The following is an 18,542-nucleotide window of genomic DNA, read 5'->3' as shown; positions in this document are numbered from 1 at the left end:
TGCTCCACAAAGTAAGATAGAAAAAAGAAAATGAAGGCCATTGCTCTAGAGAAATGATATTTTGTATACTATGTATAATTTCATTTTCTTCTTTTACGGCATTATAACTTAGTCATTTTTGTCACCATATTCATCCGTTTGTCCCTTCTTCTATCCAATGTACATAAGCCTCTCCACACTTCCATTGCATCTCATCTGAACTTCCTAACACTACAATTACTACCACCATCACAGACATCACCAATATTATTGTAGCTAACGACAAACTGTCTCGTTGAGGTTTGTTATTCCTAGTCATACTCAAACACATCTACAGTCGTACGTACACATACACACACTCACACACACTAATGCTCTTAGAGCACACATACACACACACTAATGCTCTTCTATTATGTTGTCAGCATCGGTGACTGTAGAACAAGTCATTTCGCCTCGCCAATTACCTCGGACATTGCAAGCACTCACACCCGTTCGTCATCAATTACCAACATAATCTACATGCGGCTATCAGATCTCGCACACATACACACACACACGCACGTGTACAATAACTAAGGTAAACATCACATAGTACGACATCATGCGAAATACACTGTAGAAAAAAATACATGGTATGCGGAAAACAGCAAAACACAAAGTAGACAAACACATCAGAAACAGAATAACATAGTCTAGACAGAACACGTTGTAAACAGAACGTACTATGGTCAGATGAAAATATCAAATTATGAAAATATTCTACATTATGAACATTCTAGAAAGGAAATACAGACACAATACGTAGGTAGTTCGACCTGCTAGAAATAAATCCCAAAGCTTCTTCAAAACAAATCACGTTGTCTTAAAAAAAATGGGAAAGATAGTGCAGATAATGAACTCGTAGACACACACACTAATTGAATAAGAGAAAAATGTTGGTAACAAGCTTATTATATAAGAGTTGAACAGGCGATAAAAAATAACATTATTGTTACTCTGTCCGATAGTCGCCCAAACTCGAAATCCCACCAACTTTGTCAAGATTCACCGCGAATCGCAGAAGGCCCTCGACTCGCTTACGGAAAACGACTACCAAGCTGGAATCCTAAAGTGACAGGAACGCTGGGACCGGTGTAGTGCTGCGCAAGGTAACTATTTCGAAGGAGACGATGTTAAAACTTGGGTAAATAAGTTAGCTTTTTATTAAACATAATTAGTCCAAGGACTTTTTGATACCACCTCTCTCTATAAGAAGTATACATCTTATAGACAGTGTAAAGTACATACAGCATACAGTAAAAGGAAATAGACAATACACTATAGGCAATACTAACATCAGACAGAACAACGTGTACAGAACGAACTAGAGAAGGAAAATGCTTCTTGTAAACGGATACTGCAGGTGACATTGTTTTCGCTGCAGTAATATTTTTTGCGCTTTGTTTTTAGATAAATAAAAACAGAGTAATAAGAGCTATGAGAGTCGTAAATGGTGTTTGATTTTATAGCTGTAAAGTGTCTTCATTTTCTTTTTACAATTGTTTTGACGTTGAAATTTTAGATTCTCTTGCTGAAAATATAACAAATACGAAGTCTCAACTCGAATTTTTATTATAGGTGGCAATACGAAGGCAGTTGTCGCGATGCGACGTGCAAAAGTTGCAATATTATACAACCTCTAGAACAAACCATTTCTATGTGACATTCCAGTGGTGAGAAAGATATATTCTCAGACACAGACATGTCTCTTGAAATTGACGTAACAAAATAAAGTAAATAGTAGCAGTTTATGATAATAAAAAACGTTGTGCTTGCATCATATGGCGTGTCCATTAATATCAAAATGGGGAAAACAACATGCAACAGTGGAAGAACTAAAATTACCTGTTATCAAGGTAATTGATAACAGGTAGAATGAGAGGAGACAATGTAGCAAGGAATTATGATGCAATTCCACTATCAAACACTGTGAAGCAGCAAATAGAAGACCTGTCTGATAACATTAAATATCAGTGAGAGAAAGAGTGCTTAAAAGTGAATGTTATTCCTTACATTTAAACGAAAGTAGGGATACTTCAAACTGGGCCGATTTCCTTACATTCATACGATATACATTTATAATTAAGATTTCTATTTTACAAACCATTACCAGCACAAGTGAATCTATTTTTATTAGTTTGAACGATTTATTAATTGACAATGAAATTTTGCCATATGGGCTCATTGCTGCAGGTACAAAGAAGCATTAGCTGCAAGAAACATGCGAAAAAAGTGGAGATGACGAAGAGGCAGAGAAAGCAATTAATTTCATAATCATACCCGTTAAACTCTTACCTTTAGATTGTGTGTGTGTGCGTGTGAGAGAGAGAGAGAGAGAGAGAGAGAAAGAGATGGAGAGAGAGAGAGAGAGAGAGAGAGAGAGAGAGAGAAAGAGAGAGAGAGAAAGAGAGAGAGAGAGAGAAAGAGAGAGAAAGAGAGAGAGAGAAAGAGAGAGAGAGAGAGAAAGAGAGAGAAAGGAGATGGGCAGTGCCTATGAACAATTGCTCTTGCTTTCCAAAGTACGTTGATCGTCTTACAGTAAACTACTTGGTTCTTTTTATACGAAAAATCATTTCATATGAATTCAATAACGTTTTGTAGCTAACTAAGGGAGCATATAAATCTAATATTTTTACGTACGTCAATGACTTACTTTTGAGGGTGCTCCTGTAACGATTTTTAAAGTTGAAGATAGAGGAAACCACGATTATGAAATAAGACTTGTCGTCTGAACGTCTGTAGAGTGGCGTGTTTGAATCCTAGTGATACTCAAACTTCCTTGCAGCATCTAATGAGGACTTCTCTGGAGAAATAACAAAACATTTGAAAAAAGTTTTATGGTTTATTTCCCTCATCAGATACTAATAACAATTGTATTCTAGACCATCTCATAAATCTAAAAACTGTAAAATATTTTACTTCAAATGAGAAAGAAATAGTCTTGTTGAACTTTAGTGCCAAGTTTCATTTGGTACGATTTAGCAGACATATTTGGTTCCATGTGAAAAATGAGCAGCTAGAATTCGAGTCCGAATCATTGAAACATTTCATACCATTTCCAATTATTTATGAGAGTCGGATTTCTCCCAGCTGCTTTTTATAAAATTTAAATACAGAAACCTGGACATGTGATTTTATCTCCTAATAAAACGGTCTGCCATTATGCCCGAAATCCAGGTTACAGTATCAATAAAACAGATTCAAACCTTTCATAAACCAAGTAAAGTTTTTTACTACTGCCATTTTCTAATTTCATATATCTTTCAACTGAGAGGTGAAACCAGTAAAACAAGCTTCTTGTTAGTTAATAAATATCAGATTGTGGAGTAAATAAACTTCTGAAAAGCTTGGGGGTCCACCTGAAAATTCATTTAAATACAAAAGGTCCTGAATGATGAAAAGTTTGGGAACCACTGAGGCAGACACACATAAATATATATGCATACGTGCATACAGAGTGTCCCCTAAAAATGTATACACTTGTCATATGATTACAAACTCAGCGTATAGACGATTATATTTAATTTTCAAAATTTAATAGAATCTTAGGAAGAATTTAATTTTTTATGAACATTTGTTTTCAAACTGATGGCCATTCTGGCACAGGCATAGCAATAACATGAAGGAATGGAATTGCAAACAAAAACTGTTTGGTATTCGAGCGAATTATCATTCACTGGCTTGGTTCAATTCGTCGATCGTTGCTGTTTTTATACAGAAAATTTTATCTTTTAAGAATCCCCGTAAAACAAAAATCTAGTCCAGTGAACGCGGAGGGGATTCTACTCAAGTTCTTTGTCCAATCCACCTATTTGAAAAAATTTCATCAAAGCCCATACATTATTATGATAGTGTGGGGTGCTCCATCTTGCTGGAAATAAAAGTCCACATTCTTCAAAATCGTTCTTGAGTGCTTGTCCTGAAAGACTGGTGCAGTAAGTTCAAGTAAACGGGACCAATCATAATACACTGAAAAAAGAATGGTCCAATTCTTTTGCTGATAAGCTGCACCATACTGTAACTCCTGGAAAATTAACATGATGTTCCACCGTAATATGCAGAGATGTAGTTGTGGCGGTTGAATCACTTTAAACGTTGCCTCATCATTGCACACAGGTTTTGTTGGAAAGTGTGCACCAACACGTCTTGTCAAGCACCACTCGCAAAACTCCACTCTTCAGTTTGGGTTATCAGCCTTGAGAGCATTACAGAACTTCGAAATGTGAGGAATGCTTGATTTTAAAATCTCTGTCTCACGACTTGCTTGCCGAACAAACTTTCCAGTAACCTTTCTTGATTCATGGAACTTAGCAATGTCCATGGTCTTTTGAAATATTTCTCATGGATATTCTGAACAGTTCCGTCCGCTTCAAACATATCTCTAATTCGAATGATGGTAAATAACGTCAGTAGATCTGTTTGAAAGTCCCTCATAAACTGTCTTAGCACTTCAACTGCGTTTTCAATCTTCCACTTGCACTTTTGGGGGAATTTCTTTTCTTCAAAGCTTATTTTGGTTCTCTTAGTTAATGGGTTAACCCAAAACAAAAATGAAAATTAAGTTATCAGCTGTTATATGTATATATTAAGGAGCTCTAGTATGTTAACATACACACATTACATATATATATATATAATTATATACATAATTATAACAAGGGATTGTTTATAAGCCCCTCCACGTGCTGAAAAATAGACGCCAAAAGACACTATTACCACCTTAAAATAACATACTGGGTGTGACGACGCCGTTTGCATGCGTATTTGTGGATATTCGTAAATTTATGCTATGGAATACCGTTGCTGATGAGAGCAGTAGGTTATTTTTTTTTTTTTTTTACTTTAAGCTTAAAACAGGATCTTGTATACGGTTAACCAAAAGTTTAGTTCATTATCTTTCTTTTGCTCACCTACAACCCAGTGTGTTATTCTCGGAGATTTTAAGGTGGTAATAGTGTCTTTTGGCGTCTATTTTTCAGCGCGTGGAGAGGCTTATAGCCAATCCCTTGTTATAATTATGTATATAATTATAAAATATTTGTAAAATTTACCTATAAGGTTTTTATTTCCGCGCTGATTCCCCGGTAAAATCATGATTTTTACACTTTATTATTATAATATATATACATATATACACACACACACACACATTCATGTACTTATGTATATAGACGCACATACATACATACATACATACAAATATGTGCTTGTTTTTTGGTATTAAATTGATATTAATTAATATCAATTTTCTTACCCTATTATTTTAATTACTTATAGATATACATTTATAATGGCTACATGCGAAGTCATAAGTATTGTCAAAGTTTTCCTTCTAGGGAAATTTTTAAGCAAATTCTAGTGGTTTCCTCCTTCCAGATGTTGGTAACTTAATCACCCTTTGACAGGTATTGTTTTTCGTCCGGCAGGTTGTCCCACAAAAACTGCTCTTTTTACCGGTTAATTGCGGACGACCCAACCATGTGATAGGTCGTATTACATTACACATTTCCAATAGTTCTGTGAGTGACTTCCCCCTACTTTCTGTTTTGCCTTTCCATTTTTTTTTTTTTTTGTGCTCTTTCTGCCATTCTCACCCCCCATTTTTTTTACACATCTTTCTTTCCCTTTCCGCACTCTCACTTGCACTCTTCATCACCGTTTTCCATCTTTTTCATCTATTTCTTTCTCCTTTCTTGTTTTGGTTCCTTGCTTATTTTAGTTTAACCCCAGGCCGGGCCTGATCGAAGAACTTTTTGTACATAATTGTTCCAGCCAGACCAAGTTAAGGTACATTTATTGGGTTGTTCTCAGCCAAAAACAAAAAAAAATCCTCAACGTAGTTCGGTTCCCATTCTGATCTCACTTATAAACTTTCTTTACCAATTTCTTGTTCAACTTCTATTTCATATTCTTTCGGTCTCTCTATTTTCACATTGTGCCTTTTTCTACTTACTTTCTTCTGTATTAGGAGAACCTACGTAGAAAATGGTGAGCCAATCCCTTCCTTTAAACAACTATTTAAAAAAAATTATTGCAAATTATCACATTTTTTCTTTTGTTCTGTCGTAATTTTTCTCTCCTTTTGCGCAATATTAATCTTTCTTTCATTCACATTTCTGACACTTTCCTTTCACATCTATAATCATTCACCAACTACTCTCTATCTCTCTCACACACACACACACACACACACACACACACACACACACACACACACACACACACACACACACACACACACACACACACACACACTGTGTGTGTGTGTGTGTGTGTGAATCTGCATAGCTTGCACCTTACTCTTTTTTCTCTCTTCCCTCTTTCTTTCCCTTATTTAACCAAATACTGATGACCGGATGTATTTAGTTACCGATTCCATCCATCAGCTTCACGCCTTTCACCTGACAAACTGATCTCAGCTATGAAATTACCAATTCTGCTATGTAGCCAATATGATGAAGTGGTAGGTTATCTGAGCGGTTGGCTGATTTATAGAGAAAAGACGGGTTTGCGGGTTTGATGTCGTGAAAGTGAAGGGAGGACCTAGAGAACCTTAATGAAGACGTAAGAATTAAGAAAGAAAACTAAGATGCCTGATTGCATGCATACATACACGAAGATATAAATTAGATATATTACATAGAGTAGAGATGGAGACAAGGTGAGACAAAAAGAGAAATAATGAACAATCGAGTACTGCAGAGTGACGGTTGGTTCTGCTCGACACGACTGAAACTCGGTTCAATTTGCGTTTGAAGCTCTATTAATTGATTTAGCTCAGAGTCAACTCAGAAAAGCATTAATGTCAAAACATTAAATTTCCTTTTAGTTAAATGTCTGAGCCTTCGTGTTTAATAACCTGAAATGAATGATTTTGATTTGGTTGACTTTGGCCCTAATTATAAAGTGTAATTAACGACTTATAATAAATGATTATTTATAGGCGAAGGAGTGGCTGTATGGTAAGTAGCTTGCTTACCAACCACATGGTTCTGGGTTCAGTCCCACACACACACATGTATGTATGTATGTATGTATGTGTTTGTCCCCCCAAATTCGCTTGACAACCAATGCTGGTGTGTCCCCCGTAATTTAGCGGTTCGGCAAAAGATCGATAAAATAAGTACTAGGCTTACAAAGAATAAGTCCTGGGGTCGATTTTCTCGACTAAAGGCGGTGCCCCAGCATGGCCGCAGTCAAATGACAGAAACAAGTAAAAGAGTAAAGAGAGAGAGTATATAATTTATACATTTTGTGGAAATAGTGCCGGGTTTCTTTCAGTTTCCGTCTGCCTAATCCACTCATAAGGCTTTGGTCGGCCCGAGGCTATAGTAGAAGACACTTGCACAAGGTGTCACGCAGTGGGACTGAACTCGGAACTATGTGGTTCATAAGCAAGCTACTTACCACACAGCCACTCCTACGCCTATATATATATATATATTGTCAGTGATTTCCTCATTTTTTTCTAAACCACAGCCTTCAAAATGATGGATGGGTGGGGTGGCATCTTTGTATGAAAAAGTTTTGTAAACTCTTTTTTTTTTTACACCCCTCCCTCATCATCCCACTCCGGACCTATTTTGACCAATTTTTTTTTTATACTTCAAAACTATGGAAAGAGCATTTTCGGTTATTTTTTAATTTTAATTGTGACACTGCTTAGAAAGGACCCAAGCAAGGGGCACTTAATCGACAATTTTCGGCCCTTCACTCTGCTTAACGTAGATCTGAAGATTTTGGCTAAGGTATTAGCAAAAAGGTTGGCGCGTGCCGTGGGTGGAATTGTCGGGGAGGCACAAACGCGTGCCATTCAAGGCAGATCCATGCACGACAATCTTCACCTTATACGCTATATATTAGAAAGTGTGAACAGGATTCCTCGCAAGGGTGGGACCTTGGTCCATTCAGACCAATCTAAAGTTTTTGATAGGGTTGACCATCGGTATCTGGTGTCGACCCTCGCGGCAGTCGAGTTGGGCCCGACCTTTCTCAGTTGAATCATTACTCTTTACAGCAACATCGATTCGATCGTTTGGGTAAACGGGTTCTTCTCGAAACCGTTCTTAATCAAGCGCTCCGTACGTCAAGGGTGTCACCTCTCTCCCCTCCTGTATGTATTGGTTCTTGAGCCTTTGCTGCGGAAATTGGGGGAGATGAGAGGCGTCTCGTGTGATCTAGGTTGCGGAAAATCGATTTAGGCGTATGCGGATGACGTCACCATCATCGTATTCGAGGTAGACCTACAAAGGGTAGGTGCGGCCATTAAGGTTTATGAGGTGGCGGCAGGAGCAAAAATTAACAGGGAGAAATCGGTCGGCTTGCAACTCAGCACCTGGAGGGGGCAAGACGATGCCACCCAGCAAGCGTCGTCGGACGTTGGACGGTGGGACAGGTTAAAATGCTTGGGTCTGGTTCGGACTGGACCTCCAGATAGATGGAGTGAGGTGGTAGGCAGGGTAACCTTCCTAACTCGAACCTGATCCGAGCGGTAGCTATCCCTGAAATGGAGGGCGGATGTCACAAATGTGTTTATCGCATGTGATCACCTACTTACTGCCTAACCGTCGTGCCTTGCCCCACTTCGTGGCTAACTGTGCAGGAGAGCTTGCTCTTCCGCTTTTTGTAAGGCGCTCTATCTGCTGCTAAAGGGTGGGCTAGGGATACCTTAGCTGTTGATGGGCAGACATACGCTGAGGTTGAGACATCTGTGGCTCTACCTGGATGGTGAACAGGTGTAGTCTCCGTTCGTTAAACCGATGCTTCCCAGGTTTTCTAGCTTCGGTGAACTGGAACCGTGGGATCAAGCGTAGACCAAGGTTGGAAGCATAGCAACCCTAGTGTCGTCAGGCTCTCGTGCGCTTCTCTTACACGGGTAATGCCAGCGGCGGGGGTTCTACCTCGTCCTTTTATAGAGGGTTAGTAGAGGGCAAGTGCGACGACGTCCTGGGGAGACCCTGGGCCTCGACGATACTGAACTCACCGGCCTGTTCCGAAGAACATTCGGGCTGGGGCCTATGGATAATTTCCAAAAGTCTCTTGGCTTGGCAATGTTACCGTGGTGCTTTACGAGTTTGCGATAAACTTGCAAGACTTCTTGTCTGTCCGCGTGCCCAACGTGCGAGCAGAACAACGAAACTGTTCTGCACGCGATTGTGCAACGCCCGAGAATATCGGAAATGTGGGTTTACGTCGAACAGCTGCTATCATGTCTTGGAAGAGTACAACTGTCCTCCGAGGCAATCATTAAGATAGTTCCACCTTCCTCCTTTAACCGAGAAGGAAAAGTTTTTCTCACTGTGGCTGCTATAGCGAAAGAGGTGGTTTGGAAGACGCGAATGTGAGCCTTTTTGTTTTTCACCTTAAAAGGAAAATAAGACTGGAAAAGAGGTGTCTGTCGCGTGATACATATGAAAAAAGATGGAAGGATGTCGCACGAAAACTGAGAATAAGTGATCCCTCTTGAATGTAAGCCATAGAAGTAAGGCAAGGCTACAGTGGCGGACCGGGGCTTGCGGGGTCGAAGCTGAACCCGGCTTCCACTCCATTGTGCTGTATTTCATTCGTTTTATTTCATAAATTTTTATTATTTTGTCATTTATGTTATAATCATCCTTGATCCCCTAGTCTATTTGTATTGCCCCCCCCCCCACTGTGTTGGCCTCTGGTAAGCAATAAAGAATTTAAACTGAATAAGGTGCAAGTTTCGAGTACTTGTTAACTTTTTTCACCTCGTCTTCTAATAGTAATTACCCAACTTCCTAGGCTTTTCTCACAGCTATCCAGTGTTCAAAAATTATACGGTTATTTTTTAAATTTTCATTCAATAAATAATAGATTACGTATACATTACTAGAATAAACCGTCGGTTTTCCAAATAGCGAATGAAAACTTAAAAAGAGAAAGTGAGAGACTTTGCAGATGAGAATGGAATACTCCGCAGCGAATGGCAATGAATATTTAAATTTGCGAGAAATTGGAATTTAAAAAATGAGGTATTTGACAAATCGAAATTATAGGAAATTTTTTAGAACATGAATTTATAAAAATATTCCCAGACAATATTTAACGGCGGTGCATCAGCATGGCCGCAGCTCTGAGCTGAAATTACAGAGAAAAAAAAATAAAAAAGGCAGTCAATCCATTAATAATTGCTTTCTTTTAGTAATTGTTACATACCTTATTAATAAGCAGCTTTCTCTATTATAGTATAGATAATGCCGAGTGTGCATAAAGATGTGTTCATATACGTATATAAATTAGGGTGTCGACGTTAATGATACTGCATGTAAAAAATTACGAAACAGCTATGCATTCGTCTTTCACACCTGATTATATACTTACACAAGCACTGTGTGTGTGCATGTGTGTAAGTATATAATCAGGAGGTCGATCGCCACTTACTGCAGTATTTGTCTTGAGATAACATCCCTTATGATCTCTTATAGACTTAAAAACAACTATCAAAGAGAGTACGCACCACTGAATAGACCCATAAAGGCCTGAATGCATCTAGCGCTCTCGCTTGCCGCTCCTGAGACGAGTCTTTGTATATCTCTATGTGTTCACTTTAAGTACGATACATAAATGGCTATTATAATTAAATACTCAGCTGCATTACCGGATATATATATGTTCATCTATGTATATGTATGATTACATACACACACAGAGGCAGGCTTGTGTACAGTTTATCTATATCAAATCTGTCGTTGTTGCTGTTAAACACTAGGTCGGTGTTGATCGAACACATCCGTAAACACGAGTGTTCAAAGCCATGTCTTCATTTTTTTGTTTCGGGAATATTGTACGCCGAAGAGTATAGAGATACAGCTGCTATTTTCAGTACGTCCAAAAAATTTCTTCCTCCATAGGATGGAGTGAAGTACCAAAGTTTGTGAAGAAATGAGAGACAGAGAGAGATTAAAATCATCGTTTAAAAAAATGACTAATTGATATCTAAAGATTATATTAATCTCTTCGATATCAAATATCATCAAGTATCGTGGAAAGGGATAGTTTTACATCAGTGACTGAATCTTATTAGAGAAAGCGAATTACAAAGTACAAGGATTGGATATTTGGCTGACTCAAATTTGTCAGAATTGCGTGAGATAAATAAGTTTTCTCATTACCTAGTGATTAATTAACATAGGATATGTTGTAGGGTCTTGTTTTGGTAAGTTGATCGCCTCTGAGGTTGTCTTAACCTTCTCTATTTTCTTTGGGATCAATACTAACAACATATACAGTTTGGCACAATAGGGAATATAGCGATAACCTCTGTAAAATTAATTTAAACCAGAAATATTACATATTTTTTGAGACTAGGTTAGCCCTGTTTAAGCAGACCTATACTCTAAAGCATTCCAACCATAACCACCTCGTCATATTTACATACACGATTCCATTATCCAAAGAGTCCGTGTTTAGAAACCGTAGTATAACAAAGAAAATTTGTCATTTTAACTCACCGAATGGTCCTTTATAGGCTCTTTAGGAAATAAAGTCTGTATATTTGGTCATATTTTTGTGTCTTTTTTTTTTCGTGCTGGCCGCCGAACGAGTGGATCTATGTTCAGAATCATTTCTAACGTAATTACCCCGACTCATTTTCTAAACTTAATTATTCGGTGCAACCTTCCTTTTTTTAAAGATAGCAAGACGTGCTTTAAATGAAATTTGGCTACTTTTTCTAACTTAGATGGGGCATTCTTGTGGCAATTTGATGTCTTTTTTTTCCCTCCCAATTATTTAGTCGCAGGCGGGTAATGGCTGCCAGAAACGTCTGGCAAAGTGCATTGTTTTTACGAATATTTGTTTTGAGTCCAAATGTCGCTGATGTCAACTTTGCTTTGCTTTTTCTCCAGTTGATAAAACTTCTCTCTCCTAAAATTTCTCGTGCCGAACCTGTTGTAGAATTCATTATTTTCATACCGGGAGAATAGATAACGTTTGAAACCTTTAGACGCCTACCTACGCTAATGGGATCTATAGGTCCGATATTCACTTCGAACTTCTGCCGGTGGAGGTGTATAAAAACGTTTCTTGGAATAGCGTTCTGAAGGGTACTGTTCTATGTTAATAAGCATAGAACAGTGTACAGTGCTGGGTTTGTGAGGTGAGACAGGAAGGATGGTTAAAGAAAGAAAGGAGAGTGTATTAATAGATGGATTTGGATGACATTAGTATATAGTTAGTTTTTTTTAGTTCAGTTAACAGGAAATTGATGACGAAATAGAAATAACTCAGTTGAAAACAGATTTCTGTGAATTAAAAGAGATTTCAGTATACAAAAGATTTTTCTTATTCGTTGGATGATGAAGTTTCCACTTCTACCTTCTAATATATCAGCAACCGACTCAGAGTCGAAGTACATATTTGCTCCTAAGAGAAAGCGTGGATTTATAATACACTATTTTATCAATGTGTTGTTAGTTTGAAAGGCTGTTAAATATTATATCTAAGGCAAATAAGTGAAGCACTTCACACTCTTTAATGACACTCATAAGAGGATTTTAACTCATTATTGCTTGCTAATGAAGCACTTAATTTGATTCGATTTTATTATTTTTTTTTATCATGAATGTATTGACTATTTTGTGAGACGGTACGAATACATTAAAAACTGTAGGAGCACGAATAAAAAAATAGATATAAACAATGATAATAACAAATAATATTAGTAATACCAGACAAGGGAAGGTGGCAAAACAGCAGAAACATGTTCATAATTACCTTGATTTGACGCAGCATTTTGTGTTTAGAGTTTAAATTGACCAGAATTTGCTGTTTATCCCTCCAGAGCTTAATAAAACACATGCCAGGATATAGGGAAGCCAGCTTAATTGATTATATTCTTCACATACTGACTCAAGCCGAATTTAGAAATGAAATTTTGTGATTGGTTGACAGAAATGGTAGACCTCAAAGTATTTAGCTGCAAAACTAGGTGATCTCAGTTCAAATCCTACTTGAGATTTATACCTCCAGAAATTAATATTCGATTCAAATTCTTGTAAAAGGACAGCAAATTTGGAGAATGGGTTTCGCTACGATTTTTTCAGTTGAGTATTCTTGTTAAATTAATTGTTGATCTAATGAAAATTATAACTGTTTTGCCTACAGGCCGTGATATTTATTTGTTGTTTTCCCCCTATTTAGGGGAAAGCAGACAATACAGAGGGAGGGATCAAGGTTGAAGTTGACGCCTCCACCCCGCCTGAAGTTGTTACCATTAAAAAAAAACAAAAATGGTGACATACAGAAACATGTCCTTGGAAAACAGCAAAATTGAGATAGCGAGTGAGGAGACAATAGAAAGTTGCCTCCAAGGAATCAATGACAATATTCTACAGTAAAGGAAGATTTTCGGCACAGTGGATGTGTGTTTTGCCCCCATAAAGGAGGCAATAAAGCATTCCACGATGCCATTGAAGACGGAGGCATGGGTGCTCCTGCCAACCTATCTCGACAAGCATGTTGTGAGAGTGAGAATTGGCTGGGTGCCCCCTGAGATAGCTGAAATGTGGCTGATAGCTGCAATATTGACGGGTACGAACGAAAACCCAACAATACTGCATGCAACAAGGACAAAGCAGATGAACTGATGGGGCTATAGATTGGAAGTTACAATCCAGACCACCCAACAAGATCTGGAAGAGATATGTGAGGAAATCGAGCTGCCCGAAGATGTAAAGCTACGAGTGGTGGTAGAGGAGAAGACCTCCCACTTGCTACCACTGTAGGAGGAGGGGAAATATAAAAGCAAATTGTCCTCAAATCAAGAATGAAATGCCTGAGGAGGAAAACCGGGATGAGAAAAAGAACGACGTTAAAAACACCGAAATAACACATACGGTTGAAGAATACCAGGAAGTTCCAAGCAGAAAGAGGAAGGAACCAAAACAATCGCCTCCAAAAAAGACCAAAAAACAAAGACGGTGGATATTGAACAACACACAGAAAAAACAGACAGATGACACACCAACCTCACCAATGCAAACACCTCAGAAAAAAACCATCACCGCAAACAACCCAGCTTCTCCCAGTTGGTATACAGACACACAAACAGACATACCTCACTGGCTGAGCATAGAAACAAGACATATTTGATGATCTATACAAAGAGCTCGGCAACTGAGAAGAAGTTAAATAAAATAAAAACTATAATAAAAGTGAATATGCCAGAAAAAGATTACCTAGAAGACATGAAATGTGCTGCTATTGACAGAGAAAACTATAAGCAATTACAAGAAGAATTTTAATAAAACATAGACCCACTAGGACAGGAGGTGAGATATGACACTCTACCTCCGGTGATGGAATATGAGGACTTAAAACCATATGGCGAAAGTAATTTTTGATACTAAAATTGATTAATAATGTAAAAAAAAAAGAAAAGCAGTCAAATGGTCTAATCCATAGTGGGGTACAAGTAGCCATTTCATCCTCATCTATTTTATAATTCATTTCATTCAATCGTCTATGTTTTTATGTCCCCACGTTGTGTTGTTTGTCCTTGTGCCGCCCCTTCTATGTTGGGCCCCTGTGGCTAATAAAGAAATACTTGTGAACGACTAAAAAAAGTGTTTGGAGAATGGGCCAAGTCGATTATACTGACCACGTACGGATGAAAGGTATAGTCGACCTCAGAGGAATTTAAACTCAAAACGTAAAGACGGATAAAATGTCGCTTAGTGATAAAGCATTGCACTTTATTCAGTCAACTGTCTCTATCCAACATTAACAGCAGTTGTTTTTCTTTATTCTTTTCTTTTTTTTTTCACATTGAAAGTATTTCACATGTAGTGATTCTACTGATATCGGGAATTATTTGTTAGCACTCCATCGCTTACGACGTCGAGGGTTCCAGTTGATCCTATCAACGGAACAGCCTGCTCGTAAAATTAACATGCAAGTGGCTGAGCACTCCACAGACACGTGTACCCTTAACGAAGTTCTCGGGGATATTCAGCGTGACACAGTGTGACAAGGCTGACCCTTTGAATTACAGGCACAACAGAAACAGGGAGTGAGAGAAAGTTGTGGTGGAAGAGTACAGCAGGGTTTGCCACCATCCCCTGTCGGAGCCTCGTGGAGCTTTAGGTGTTTTCGCTCAATAAACACTCACAACGCCCGGTCTGGGAATCGAAACTGCGATCCTATGACCGCGAGTCCACTGCCCTAACCAGTGGGCCATTGCGCCTTCACATCGGGAATTATTTAAGGCGGGGATAATTTCATTACTTAAAACTAGAAAGAATCTATCAAATCAAGATTTAAACTCAACACTTTAATCTAACGAAATATTCTTTAACTATTTCGTGCACTTGCTCTTAAATTTTTTAAGCTATCTATAATTTGGGAAACAAGACCATTATTCATAGAGGATTTGAACTGTCAGCCTAATGTATTAAATTAACCAAGCGAAAACTTGTAGAATTTCGTCAAAAATAAAAATAGTTTTAATCCTACTCTCTCTCTCTCTCTCATCCAGTTGAGTTGTCCTGATGATTTACGTTGTTGCTAGTCAACTATCAGATGTGGAGGACTTTAACTTACAGGATTAAATTACAAAAGTTCACTGAAAGTTAAGTTGCACATTCTACTCTTCTATTCAGCAGACGGCAAGGAACTATCAAATATTCTTATCCAGTAGGAAAAAAAGAAAAACTTGCAGTTGCTGTCCTACTTCATCTTTATGTAGTTTCCGTTCTGGGAGAGGTAATTATGTATATCATTTTCACCGCAAAGCAGATGTAGGAGAGGAAGGGTGCAAAGATGAGAACATGAATCTTGTCCAGGTTTTCATTGATTTATACAATATTGTTAATAGGGTATCCCTATCGACACATCGTCATCCAAATTGCTGTATTGATAATTAAATCATCTTATAATGAAATGGAAGTATGAGTCGATGTTAATTGGAACTTAGTGGGACCATTACTGAAAAAAAAATGTGGTTAAGCAAAGTGACGCTCTCACTCCAACACCAGTTTGTATTTTGCTATTTTTCTTACCACTGATGGCTCTTCTGAGAGATAATGTAAAGTATAGATATCCTGGTCATCTATTTAATTTACGGCATTTTACTATCAATATGAAAGTCTTTCTATCTTTTATGCATGATCTCTTTTGTGTAAATGACAGCGACTTTGTTGCACATTCTGTTGAAGCGATACAAATTCTTCTTGCTGCTGTAATACATCTGATATCGGCAATAGTCTAATGAATACAGCTGTAATGTTTCAGCCAGCTCCATGAAACACAAGTGAAAGTAGTTGACAGTATGTCTACCTTGACAGCATATTCAACCGCTGTTGCTCCTTACATTGTAATATATATCAGAAGGCATTGATTCTTTCAGGGTTCTTAAGTCTCGTGTCGATTCCCAACACGGCGTCTCGAGGTTGACAAAAAGAAAAACAACTATGTATCGTGTCAATGCGTTAACTTCCCTTCATTACTCCTGCGAGTCATGACACTTTCCAAAATATCATGTAAAGGTTTTTGACGGCTTTCATCTGAACGGTTTAAGACATTCTGAATGTCAGCTGGCCCTAGTGGACTCCAGAAACAGAGATTTTTATGGGAACTGAAGTCTTGAATATTGAAGCAATATTACCCAAACATCGTTTACGCTAAACCGAACATTTTGCACGAATGAATGATCGCATGAAAACGGAACAAGTGTTTGTGGGGAAGTTGGATGCGGAAAACGCTTTCGATACAAAGCAAGAGTGTGGCATAAGGATTATGTCATGGTCATCTTTGAGAATATTTGAAATAAAATAAGATCAATTGGAAAGAAATGTTTTTAGTTGCACGACGTATAACCATTGAATTAGAACTACATACGATCCATTGCACGTCAAAATAAATTCCTGGAAAGAAATTTAATTCGTGTATTGCTATTCTCTAATAAATTTATTAAATATGCATGATTTTCCCTTTATAACATATTAATTCAAGGAATTGGTTACTGGTTCTTGGAGATATCTTCCCTTGCCGCTTGGAGCTGACAGAAGTTACCATTAGGTGTTTGTTTACGTTCTCTCCAAGCGAAGTTAATTTCAATAAATCGATAATTTATCTTATATAGCATCTTACGTCTTTGTTGTCCAAACTAAATTCACTAAACATTCTCATAGATTATTTTTGTTTTACATACACACACACACACACACACACACACACACACACACACACAGATGGATAGATATTAAAAGAATATATACATACACACACATATGTATGTATGTATGTATATATATATATATATATATATATATATATATATATATATATATACACGTACAGACACGCACATACACACACATACATATACTCACGCAATTATTTCTTTGTTCTAATCTTCATTCCAACACTGTAACCAAAACGAGAATAGATGACGTATTAATGTTATTATGACATTATTCCAGCGCTTTCCAAATAATATTGTTACAAGTCACTATGGAGATAGGTGCAAGCATTAATTTGTTGTCTTTTAATGGCTTTAATGGCTTTGTGGATTGCGTAGGTGGAGGGAGTAAATGTATCACAATGGCTTCACGCTACTTGCATCAGACGTTGTTGCTCTTTAGTAACTGATCTTCCCTCTTATAGTAGACTTGTCTTCTAAGCATTCTCTGCGTCACCAGCCACGTAGCTTGCACCACTCTCCATATATCTTTCATGTATGCGTGCGTGCGTACGTGTATGGAGAGTATGCGCATGTACATAAACGTGTGGCTCGTTAAACGAAACTATTTCGTCAAGCTCGTAAATTCCTACGAGCCTTGGCAAGATAGTTTCGTTTGACGAGCCTACGAAACTTTACAGAACCAAACGAGTAAATGTAACTCCTACGAAACGTGTTGAAAGCAACTTTCTTTCGTTTGTCCACTCCCTCCTATTTACACACAAACATATGCATGTGTTTGTGTATGTGTGTGTATATAAATGTGTATGATATTAACACATCTACGCATATATACTCATATAAATACACACCTCGGATCTTTTTTAAAACGGGGGCCACATTTTTCATTAACGAAACACTTTGAAACTTGGAACACTGGTAGAATGTGTCATATAAAACATCTTTTTCTCTTAGTCTTCTTAAAAAAAAAAGAAATCCATAAATTATTCCATGTTAAAGTTGTCGTATTTCTGTAATTTCAACCAATCACTGACGTCCATTCAGCCGATATACATTAAGCGCCGACTACATAAACAAACGATTCTGAAACAATTAACCCTAACCCTAACCCTAACCCTAACCCTAGGGTTAGGGTTAGGGTTAGGGTTAGAGTTAGGGTTAGGGTTAGGGTTAAAGCAAATTTAAAATGAAAAAAGCAAATAAAACGAAGAATCGTTTGTTTATGTAGTCGGCACTTAATGTATATCGGCTGAATGGACGTCAGTGATTGGTTGAAATTATCGAAATAAGACAATTTTTTACATGAAATAAATTCGAATACAAAAATATTTTCCTGCTCTATAACACAAAATAGATA

General features: G+C 37.7%; 1 long non-coding RNA gene across 1 annotated transcript; it reads right to left on the bottom strand.

The window, feature by feature from the left end:
• Positions 1-899: 899 nt before the first annotated feature.
• LOC149137295 (uncharacterized) lies at positions 900-17,184 on the bottom strand. Its single transcript, XR_016240826.1, has 3 exons — positions 12,760-17,184; positions 2,675-4,542; positions 900-1,552 (listed from the first exon to the last, which is right to left on the bottom strand). It is a non-coding gene; the product is annotated as an uncharacterized LOC149137295 (long non-coding RNA).
• Positions 17,185-18,542: the final 1,358 nt, after the last annotated feature.

Source organism: Octopus bimaculoides, chromosome 2 (assembly GCF_046866305.1).
Source record: "Octopus bimaculoides isolate indiv1 chromosome 2, ASM4686630v1, whole genome shotgun sequence".
In the NCBI taxonomy this organism is placed as follows: Eukaryota; Metazoa; Mollusca; class Cephalopoda; order Octopoda; family Octopodidae; genus Octopus; species Octopus bimaculoides.
Note: the sequence above shows the minus strand (reverse complement) of the source record. Positions and strands in the feature narration are given on the sequence as shown.